Source organism: Amblyomma maculatum, chromosome 1 (assembly GCF_055883805.1).
Source record: "Amblyomma maculatum isolate TAMU_Amacu chromosome 1, ASM5588380v1, whole genome shotgun sequence".
Taxonomy (NCBI): domain Eukaryota; kingdom Metazoa; phylum Arthropoda; class Arachnida; order Ixodida; family Ixodidae; genus Amblyomma; species Amblyomma maculatum.
Window position 1 is genome coordinate 464,912,910 of NC_139344.1, and position 11,916 is coordinate 464,924,825.

At 44.2% G+C, this 11,916-nt stretch overlaps 1 long non-coding RNA gene across 1 annotated transcript; it reads right to left on the reverse strand.

Moving 5' to 3' along the window:
* Positions 1-6,259: 6,259 nt before the first annotated feature.
* On the reverse strand, positions 6,260-9,838 carry LOC146209857 (uncharacterized). The gene is made up of 3 exons (XR_014703483.1): positions 9,683-9,838; positions 9,282-9,579; positions 6,260-6,372 (listed from the first exon to the last, which is right to left on the reverse strand). It is a non-coding gene; the product is annotated as an uncharacterized LOC146209857 (long non-coding RNA).
* Positions 9,839-11,916: the final 2,078 nt, after the last annotated feature.

The window sequence follows — 11,916 nt, forward strand, 5'->3', positions numbered from 1 at the left end:
GTGTGTAATGGCTTGTTCGATTGCGTGAGAAGTGGGAGTCCCTCCTAGCGTACTCACCGCTTGAGATGGAGCCGGTGGCGGTCTTGGCGGAACCGGGCCCTGTAGCTGCCCCGGTGGAGCAGGTTGCTGCTGCTGGACGACTGCAGGCGTACCTGGCCGCGTTCTGGACGGCGTCCGCGATGATAGCCTTGAGGCATTTTGCCCGAGGGGTGGGAAGGAGTGCGAGTGGTCCCTGAGACTGCGTTGATTGCTGCCGGAACGTTGGCGGTCCCAGCGGCTGGCGTGTTGTAAAGTTACCCGGCGTGAGGAGGCTTGTTCTTGTTGCTTAGCAGCTTAAGCCCGTCTGCGATTTTCCCACTGACGGCGCTTGACGGCGTAGGGAGTGCGAAATATTTCTTTGCATCGGCTGTCGCCCGTGAGGTGTTCTGTCCCGCAGAGACGGCAGGTCGGCGTACAGGAGTGGTCGTTGGCCGGGTTGGGAAGCCCACAGCCTCGGAATTTGGTAACTGTGCTCGCGCATACGTCGGATCGGTGGCCGAGCTCGGCGCAGCGGTAGCATACCTCATATTTATTTTTGAAGATGGTACAGCGGTGTCTGCTGTTACAAAAATAGATCCATGCAGGGACCTTAGGTTGGGCGAAGGTGATCAGCACGGCAGTGGTGTTGCCGAGTCTTCTGAAGTTCTCGATAGGAGGGTTTCGGTTGTCCTGGAGTTCTGCTTGAATAGTTGCGTGATCGAGACCGAGATCAACCCCTCTGACCACTCCTCTTCCAGAACAGTCGTCTGGTGCACAGTACACTGATATTCCGTACGATCGTTGGTCGATGACGAGCTCTTTCAGATGTATGAGGCGTTCGGCGCGTTCGATATTTGGTGTGCAGTAGGCAAAAGTGTTTTGTAGGTAGTTGGCTTGTATAAGGTCCTCATGCCGGATTGAATCGCGGTTGAAGTTTGCTGCCGTGCAGACCGCTTCGAGCAGTTGAAATGTAGTTGTCTTGGAGAGTAGTAATCCTCCTCTGGGGCGGACGATGAGCTTGAGCGTGTTGCTAGGCAAGCGGGGCTGCTTGGAAGCTACCGAGCGTTTAGCGAGTTGGCGTCCATGTTGGCGAGGCGTAAGCGCGTCTGCTTCCTTTTCACAATCGGCCGGAGCATCGGGGGTCGTTTGGGACGCTGGTGTTCCATCCTGATAGCCGGAAACTTGGGGTGCGGGTGTCCCCTTCACTGTTCTAGCTTCCCGGAGCTTGTTCACTTTAGTCAGCCATTCACTTGCTGCAAATTCTTCGGGCATTAGATCTACGCCCTCCACAGTCACCTTCATGGCGGCCGGCGGTGCGTGGGCTCGCTCGGCGCCCGATGCAGCTGGCGGCGCAGCCGCGGTGAGGGGCGGTAGGCCTAGCAGAGCATACGGCGTGGGCGCAGAACAAATCGAACGTAAATGGTCAAAAATCGTTGTACGTACTTCGCAATGATGTCCGTAGGATCCTGACGACGTTAGGAATCCAGCAGCATTGATCATAGTACGCTGGAGTCGCACTGTCCGCGGTTCAGTTCAGGCGTTCAGTCGTGTCCGACTCTTCGTGACCCTATGGACCATGTCACGCCACGCTTTCCGGTCTCTCTCTATCTTCTTAACATCACATAGCTTCATCTGCAATGCCTCGAGAATGCCATCTAACCATCGCGTTCGCTGCCTACCCCTTCTACGGCGACCCTCAACCTTTCCCAACATCAAATCTTTCTCCAGCGACTCCTCTCTTCTCATCAGATGACCAAAGTAGCTGAGCTTTAACTTTAGAATTTGACCGTCCAATGAGCAGTCAGGGTTTATGGTCGACAATATCGACTGATTTGATCTTCTGGCAGTCCAAGGAACTCTTAAGAGTCTTCGCCAGCACCACAATTCAAACGCGTCAATTCTTCGGCGGTCAGCCTTTTTCACAGTCCAACTCTCGCATCCATACACCACAACTGGGAAGACCATAGCACGGGTTATACGGATCTTGGTTGGCAGACTAATGTCTCTGCTCTTTACTAGGCGGTCAAGGCTAAGCATTGCCCTCTTTCCCAGAAGCAGGCGTCTCCTAATTTCATGGCTGCAGTCTCCTTCCGAGGTAATCTTGGCGCCCAAGAACAGAAAATCTATCACAGCTTCCACTTCTTGTCCATTGATGCTCCAGGACTTGATAGGGCAAGACGCCATGATCTTCGTCTTTTTAATGTTCAGTTTAAGCCCAAACTTCTCACTCTCTTCTTGTACGCGCATCAGAAGTCTCTTGAGTTCCACTTCACTTTCTGCCATTAAAGTGGTATTATCCGCATATCTAAGGTTGTTGATACGTTTTCCAGCAATCTTCACTCCAGCTGAAGACTCATCCAGACCGGCCTTCCTCATAATACTCTGCATATAGGTTAAATAGGCAGGGCGACAGTATGCAGCCTTGCCTCACCCCTTTCTCAATCGGAAACCAATCAGTAAGACCATGCCCAGTTCTGACTGTGGCCTCTTGCCCTTCATAAAGGTTCCTGAGGAGACAGATGAGGTGAATTGGAACTGCCATCTCTTGGAGAGCTTGCCACAATCTGCTGTGATCTACGCAGTCAAACGCTTTCGCATAATCAATAAAGCAGAAGTAAATGGGCTTCTGGAACTCTCTTGCTTTTTCCATGATCCAGCGAAGGTTGGCAATTTGGTCTCTAGTTCCTCTGCCCTTGCGAAACCCAGCCTGCACGTCCGGAAGCTCCCGATCCACATACTGCTGCAGACTACCTTGCAGGATTTTTAACATCACCTTGCTAGCATGCGAAATAAGCGCGATCGTGCGGTAGTTGGAACAATCTTTGGCACTGCCTTTCTTTGGAATGGGGATGTAAACTGACCTCCTCCAATCCTGTGGCCACTGCAGGGTTGTCCAAATCTTTTGACATAATGTATGCAGTGTGTTAACAGCGTCGTGGTTGAGGTTTTGAAGCAACTCAGCGTGAATACCATCAATTCCGCTAGCTTTGTTCTTAGCAAGGCTGGCTAAGGCCCATTCAACTTCACTCTTCAGGATGCCCGGCTCGAGATCAGTAATCACAACCGTCCTATGTTGGGTTTGCACATCCGGGTCCTTTTTGTACAGTTCGTCTGTGCATTCCTGCCACCTCGTCTTTATCTCTGAGGCTTCAGTGAGGTCCTTGCCTCGTTTGTCCTTTATCACGCCCAGCTTAGCACAGAAGCTTCCTTTGATATCTTTGATTGTCTTATACAGAGCTCTTGTGCTCCTTAATTGGCAGTTCTCCTCAACTGCTTGACACTGTATGTTCAGGAAGGCATTCTTATCTCTCCTTGCTATTTTCTGAAAATCCGCATTGAGAACCTTGTATCTTTCTCTTTCCCCCATACCTTTTGCCATCCTCCTTTCCTCAGCTATTTGCAAAGCCTCTTCAGATAACCAGTTTGCTTTTTTGCATTTCTTTTTCTTTGGAACTACCTTAGTGGCAACTTCTTGTATTATATCACGAACATCAGTCCACATCTCTTCGGGCTCTTTGTCTTCTAGATCTAATTCTTGAAATCGATTCCTCACTTCCACAGCATATTCTAATGGAATCTGATCCAGATCATACCTGAAAGGCCTTCTAGTTTTCTGCGTTTTCCTCAATCGAAGCTTAATTTTGGCAACAAGCTGATGATCGGTGCCACAATCGGCCCCAGACCTTGTTTTTACTGCTTGTATAGCGCTTCTCCATCTCTGCCGGCAAATAATATAATCGATCTGATTCCTGTACAGACCGTCCGGTGAAATCCATGTGTACAGGCGCCTCTTGTGCTGTTGAAAATGAGTATTCGCTATCGTCAGGTTGTTTTCTTGACAGAACTCTACTAGCCTCTGCCTAGCTTCATTTGGCTCACCAAGACCGAACTTGCCTGTAATTCCGGATATTTCTTCACTCCCGACCTTAGCATTCCAGCCTCCTATGAGAAAAACGACGTCTGATGATGGGGTGCGGTCTAAAAGGCATTGTAGGTCCGCATAAAATCTCTCAACGTCAGCTTCTTCAGCCGCAGTGGTCGGTGCATAGACTTGGATAACTGTTATGTTGAAAGGCTGACCTTGGATCCGAAGTGAAATCATTCGGTCGTTTTTGGGGTTGTACCCTAGCACTGCTTTGCCCATTCTTCTGTTTACTGTGAGAGCGACCCCATTCCTTCTCTTGGATTCGTGCCCACAATAAAAGACATAATGGTCGCCGGAGTTAAATTCTCCCATTCCGGTCCACCTGAGCTCGCTGATACCCAAGATATCAATGTTCAATCTGTCCATTTCTCGCTTGACGATATCCAGTTTACCTTGCGTCATAGATCTTACATTCCATGTTGCTATGTGATATATCTCCTTGCAACATCGGACTTTCCGGTCGCTTCCCGACACATCCACAACTGAGCGTCCTTTTGGCTTTAGCCCAGCCGCTTCATTCGTCCTGGAGCTACTAGGAATCGCCCTTTGTTCATCCCCAGTAACATGTGGGACGCCTTCCAATCTGGGGGGCTCATCTTCCGGCGCCATATCGATAATGGTATTGTGACTGGCCATAGGGTTTTCTTGGCAGGAAATACTGGAGTGGGTTGCCATTACCTTCTCCAGTGAATCACATTTTGTCAGAACTCTCTGCCGTGACCTGTCTATCTTGGGTGGCCCTACACAGCAGAGCTCACGACTTCATTGAGTTTCGCAAGCCCCTCCGCCACGACAAGGCAATAAGAAAATTGCGGAGCCCAAGTGGAGTGCGTCCGTCGCCGCTGGCTCCTGCTGCGCCACCCGGTCTTTGAGTGGCTAAGTATGAAAAGGGCAGGTGTGTTGGGTAGGTAGGTCACTGGGTCTCGCGGTGGGGGCTAGCTTGCCACTCTAATTTTATAGGTTGTAGGCCGTCATTGCACCCGCTATCGTTTCAGTGGTGGACGGCGGCTGTTGCGACGCGCGTCTTTGTCTTCCTCTTTATTTTCTTTATGCTCTATTTTCTCTTCTGTCCGCACGGAGCAGCGGAGTTGGCTCAGATACAGAGCGAGTAGCAGGCCCGTGCATTTTTATTGCGAAAGCAATACTGCTAGCACTTCGATCTTTTGGCGTGTCGTGGCGCCTCCATACATCACCTTTCACGTGACCGTGGGACCTCACGGCAGACCGAGAGACGGGGCCCCAGCTTGCGCCATCAAATGGTGGCGGCGAAAACTTGGCATTATGCAACCTAAGGGGGAAAATACACAAGAAAATATGGTAGTAATTTATTTATATGTTGTGAATTGAAAAAAATGAAAAACTATCTACAGGAATCAAACACATATCTTGAAATCAGGTACATGGTATGGTGCGGATCCAATGCGCCACAAAAGCGACGGCGAATGCGGCCTTTAAATGCGCTCTTATCTTTTTCATTAAACGTACACTGCAAAAAAAATTGGTCAAAATGACGGAAAATTCTTGGCAGCTCTATTTCCAAGCATTATCCGTCATTTCAACTTATGGTGCTTTTAGTCATTTTGATGTTTACTTGTCAAACTGGAATACATTTAAGCCGTCAATATGACAATTGCCCATCATTTTTAAATGACTGTGCATTTCTTTATTTCGATATAATGTACTTAAGTTGTACATATGACAATTGATCGTCATTCTGAAATGACGGTTCATTTCATTATTTGGTATAATACACTTATGCCGTCAGTATGATGGCTGGCTGTCATTCCCACATGATGGTGTTGTTAATAATTTTGACGTACTGCTTGTGAACCAGGAATACAACGAAGTCATCAATGTGCCATTGTACAATGTGCCGTCATATTGACGGTTGCTGTGTCAGTTTGAAATACATTTAAAGCGTCAATATGACAACTTGACATGTTTTCACATCACGGTCCAATGACATTAAGCACTTTTTGTACAGTACAGCATCAGTTCAACATTTTTTTATCGTTCAACATAAAGCATATTTAATCCATCAACATAAACCTATAAGAATCCTTGAATATCATTTCAGCTATTTGAATCCAAAACACATTTATTTAGAATTTCCTATAGCCTCGGTTGTAAGAAGCTGAGCAAAATTTAAGTTAAACTTTGTGCCGGTCTGAAATCGAGCCTCAAGAGCAAAGTTCAACTGCTTCTCTTTGTCATTTGGATCTGTTCCTTTTTATTTTTAATCAAGGACTTCCACTGCTGCTGCTGTCAAGCTGCAGACTGACTCGCCGAATATCTTTAAAGAAGTCACAAAAATTAGCACCTTCAAAAAACCTTTATTGTTATAAATGCGCTAAAATGTAATGTAAAAATACACTTTGAACTTGCAGATTGCTGCTCGCAGATTCTTCCCAAAATCATGCATGGTGTATCTAGAAAACAAAATATGACGAATACTCATATTAGATACATGATCATATTAAGGGTATTTAAATAAAACAATATGGGGCCATAAGAAAAGCATCCAACATATGCTGAAACTAACTTCGGATATAAAAAATACAAACATTCAACATGTGGGCAACCTCTGTTAACCTCATTGCATACCAGTAATTTCTATAAAACGAGACAACAGAAATCTTTCCAATTCATATTTATGAACTTTGAGTCATTTTGTCCAGCCTCTTCCCTGATTCTGCGAGAGATTGTGATTTTGTCAAGCTAGCCCGACATTCCTGTTTCCAAGTCCACTTATCTCAGCTGTTATTTCCCAAAGCATTAGAAAATAAACAATTTGAACAGAGATGAACCACAAAAGCTGAGATGACAGTCAAATTATGTATAGTACCGTTGTTCAGGTAAACATTTTACACTGCCGGAAGGAATGGCTTCATTTTCTCACTTCATTACCATTTCATCTCTAAACCATTGAGATTATATTCATGCAATTACTTTTATGTTTCCCATGTGAAGGCAACTATATTGGTCAATTTTCGTCCTTTGCCTGATTCTTTCAGTTAAAGAACACAAACGCTTAAAATTCCTAAAGGTTAAACTTTCACTTATGGGGCACTTCATATGCTGCAATTTGCGCACAGTCTTAGTTGAATGCATCAGTACCATCTCACTCGACTGGCCAGCACCGAGAAACAAATTGTCCCTCCCGCAAGGCACATTTGCAACCGCCACAAGACCGACAACAAACTTTTCAGATTCACTAGGGCTGCAGGAAGGTTAGAAAAATCAAATTTTGTAAAAAAGCATGACTTTACATAAACTTCCCATTGCCAACATGGTGGAGCAAGAGATTCGCAGTTTTGTTTCCGTCCTGATGCTTGACTGTCTTAGCACATTGTTTACATAGACGACAAGCAGTAATCGATGACAATGGCTGTAGTGGTTCTGCAAGCCTAGGGCAAACATGGGCTTAGACGAAGTTTAGACCCAAAATAAACCTGCCACTGTGAGTTCACTCAAGGGTAGATGCTTGGGCTTGTTGGTTCATGGTATAAAAGGAAAGAAGCATAGCAGAAAAAGACATGCACACACGGTTAAGACACACAGTACGAACTTCCAACAAATGTTTATTTCAGTAAAGAAAGGTTTTTATACCTTCATATTACAGTGGACCATCAGGCATGCACTAGCAAAGCATTTCTGACAGATACACAAGTTCCCTTGACAAAGTGCGACCAAAGGGCTGCTTGCATAATTTTCTTTGAAAAGGGACAATCCCTGGGCCTCAATTATTTTACGTGTTAACCTGTTTTTATGCACTTTTAAAACCACAGGTTTTCTGAGATAGGAAATGCATTCACACACATGGCAGTGAGTCGACAAACTTTTCCCGCACATGCTCTTCTACGTCCAGCCCATGGTCCCGATGCTTATCATTCAGGCACCTGCCCATTTCTCCTACAGATTGTTTGTCACATGGGAGAGGAATTTGGTAGGGAACACTCTCGGAGCAATAAACAAAATTTTCCCCACGCTTCCTTGTACAGCAGCCAACCGGCTTATTGAGCTCTGAAAACGTTTTTGTGCACAGACGACCCAACTTGTTAGGAGCCCAAAAACCCGCTCTGCTTCTAGATCACTGCGCTATTTTCTTTTGAGCCCAGCAACCCAGTGGCAGAGTTCTATTTTTCGCCTCCTCATAAGTTGAGACATCTGTGCACGAAAACGTTTTCAAAACTCAATAAGGCAGTTAGCTGCACAATAAGGCTTGAAGAAAAATCCATTTATTGCACTGAAAATGTTGTCTATCCAATTTATCTCTCCTATGAGCTGTGGCAAACAATATGTAGCACAAGTGGGCAGATGCTTGAGTGATAAGCTTTGGGACCATGGGCTGGGCATTAAGAGCATGTGCGGGAAAGGTTTATCGACCCAATTCCATGTGTGTGAATGCATTCCCAATCTCAGAAAACGTGTGATTTTAAAAGTGCATAAAAACAGGTTAGCACGTGAAATAATTGAAGCCCAGTGGATCGCCCCTTTCGAAAGAAAATTATGCAAGCAACCCTTCGGTCGCACTGTTGTCAAGGGAACTTGTGTATCTGTCAGATACGCTTTGCTAGTGCAAGCCTGATGGTCCACTGTGATATGAACGTATAAAAACGTTTCTTTACTAAAATAAACATTTGTAGCACTGCATGTCTCTCCTGCTTGTGTCCATGTCTTTTTGCGCTACATATTTTTTCTTTGAGCTCACTGAACGACCACATTTTGTGGGACACTTCCCTGCATAGTCTTGTAGTTCATGTAGCTAATCACTTTCAAAACATGGCTGTTATAGCTGTGAAAGGCCGCCACTGCTACTGCGTTGCACTTCAGAAATGTGTGCGAAGGCACTCACAAATCTAAATCATTTCTTGAACATTTCCAAGAATGTGTGCAAAAGCAGAACACTAGAGTAAAAGGAAAACAATGGTCCTTGGCACATGGTTTTGAATAATATTCAGAGCGTTCATTAGGCAAAAGTACTGTGATGCGGTATGTTCTTGGCAGTTCTTGTCAGTTTCATCATCATCATCATCAGCCTGATTGTACCCCCTGCAGGGCGAAGGCCTCTCCCATATTTCTCCACTTAACCCGGTTCTGTGCTAGCTGCATCCATTTGACCCCTGCGAACTTCTTAATCTCATCCGCCCACCTAACTTTCTGCCGCCCCTCTGTTACGCTTTCCTTCCCTTGGAATCCAGTTACCCTCAGCGACCATCGGTTATCCTCTCTTGGCATTACATTTCCTGCCCATGTCATTTCTTCTTCTTAATTTATACTAGAATGTCGGTAATTTGAGTCAGTTTCATAGGGTTATTCAAAAATTCTAAGCACTTACCTCATCTCTTAATGATGAATTTATCAAGATTGTTGTATTTGCGAAGAAAGCAAGCACATGTGAGCTCTGTGAACTTTGAGCAGTGCAAGCTTTGGCAGTGGACGATATCTCAGAACAGTAAGAGCTTGCAGCCATTCGTATGTACTGAATGAACCCATTGATGATAATAGACTTGCTTTTATTAGGCTCCTTTCTGGATTAAAGTTTCTGCCTGATCACATTTTCGACCCCCTTGAATTCTGAATTATTGACTTTCCACTCTGCATATTATATAGTGGTTCGGCTCTTTGCAGCAGCACTGCGGCGAATATAAAAGGTTTGAAAAACTTAGAACATTGGTTCTATGACTATTGCTGTGGTTCCATGCAAATGTCGAAATAATCGAGAGCCGGAAAACTCACAGGTTAGAAATTTCGCCTTTGACTGCTACATAATTGGTCGTTTTGCACATTGCCTGCTTCAAATCTCATCAAGTACAGATATCCAAATTTTTGGAGCTGCAAGAAATAATCACAGTAAAGGGTTTTTTGCCATTTACTTTAACTACCACAGCAACTACTTGCTGCCCCCGAATATTTCCTCGCCTTATTCTCAGACGAATTTATAATAGAAATTAATTTTATCCTAATGCACTACACAATTTGCAACTTAGCCTTTCATGCCTAATGGTGCATCAATCAAGTCACACTGAACAACACTTTCTTTAAAAAGCCTTTCATGTAGGAATGAGGTTCCTTGAACTAAGAGGAGTGAAGGAAATCCTAATGCATTGTGTAGATGTGCAATAACTCTAGACACTGCTATAAGCTATCACAGTAGCACAAGCCACATAACAGTGAAAGTGATCAATTCAAAGGTCAACTCACCAGTGTAAAAACACCCGTAGCAGGCTCAACGACCTCGGTGAAATACCGCTGGCTGGCCCTTTTCCTCGGCCCTTGAAAGGGTTCATTTTTCCAAAGTACCTGTAAAATATGAATAGTAAATTAAATTAGATTGATTTGGTGAGCGACGCTGCTAACAATGGTTCATTGAAAAGCAGAGGGGTGGGAGAAGCAAGAAAGTAAAGATATGCACGGCTACTCAATAATTTGTCTAAAAATGGCAAGGCCAGTGATGGTATGAAGTAGCACTGAACGAGGATAAAGAGGGCATGCCTCAGTTCGCAAGTCGAGCCAATGTTTTGATAAGTAGACTTGCCTTCGTCTGGCATGACATGGAAATATGACATGGGAATGAATTTTGAGTATGTCAAGAAAACTTTTCCCTGCCTCCTCTTTTCTAATTACTTTGCTTCGTTAGTGTCGCAAAAATGAAATAATTGTTAAACCTAGCTTGCCATTATTTTGCAGTTATATCATGGGCACATCTTCCATATATTCTTATAAACTGAGGCAAATTCCCATAATTTCTTTTTCACCTTTCCCACGACTTTTTAGTAGCCTGTATCTATGCGTAATCGAACATTAAACACTATAATGCTCAACAAAAATATTGATTTATTTATACCACGCATTACTTTTGATTAGGATAGCACATGTTACCTCAAATATCTCCATCACCGGCCTTGGTAGAACGAGAGGAAGAAGATGGTTTACACGGTATGATGGAGCACTGAACAAGGGTAAAGGGGGTTCGCCTCAGTTCGCAGGTAGAGCCAACGTTTCGACAAGTGGACTTGTCTTCGCCTGAGCTTAGACGAAGACAAGCCCATTTTTCGAAACGTTGGCTCTACCAGCGAACTGAGGAGTAATCAAAAGTAATGCGTGGCATAAATAAATCAATATTTTTGTTGAGCATTAGAGTGTTTATTGTTCGATTACGCATAGATACAGGCTACTAAAAAGTCGTGGGAAAGGTGAAAAAAAAATATGGGAATTTGCTTCACTTTATAACAATATATGGAAGATGGGCCCATGATATACTTGCAAAATAATGGCAAGCTAGGTTTAACAATTATTTCATTTTTGCAACACTAATGAAGCAAGAGTAATTAGAAAGGAGGGGGCAAGAAAAATGATTCTTGACATACTCAAAATTCATTTCTATGCCATATATAATGTGACTCATATATTTTGGCATATAGTTGTCTAGAATGCCTTGAATGTTTATAGTGCATAATCTTCCTTGAGGCTGAGTATGCTGAAGTGGTGAAGAGAAACATGTTTGGGGCAGACATGTTCACACTCTTAATATGCTCAACTATACAGAATGATTTCCTACTAGACATGCTTCAAGAGGAAAAGAGGGTAATCTTCAATAGTAGTAGGTTGCAGTTAGGGCAAAAGACTTAACTTACTTTGAGATGCAGCTAAATAAATCGAAGCAGCCTCTACATATGACGATAAGCGACAGCAATGAAACAACATTTTCACATTATTACCGTGAAAGCCTTAAATATCAGCCTAAAACAAAGGACGCGAACTGAAAATCTTCAGGTAGTTACATGGACATCACCTAGAGTTCAGTAAAGGAGGCTATTAGATCTCATTAACAAATTGGTTGCTTCCTATTCAACAAAGTAAATAGAATGTACTGTCATGCTCAATACGAGTTGCAATGCATCACGAGTGAATCAATTCTGGCATCCATGCAACAATAAATTAGTGAGCATTTAGGGAGAGCATGCAACTTA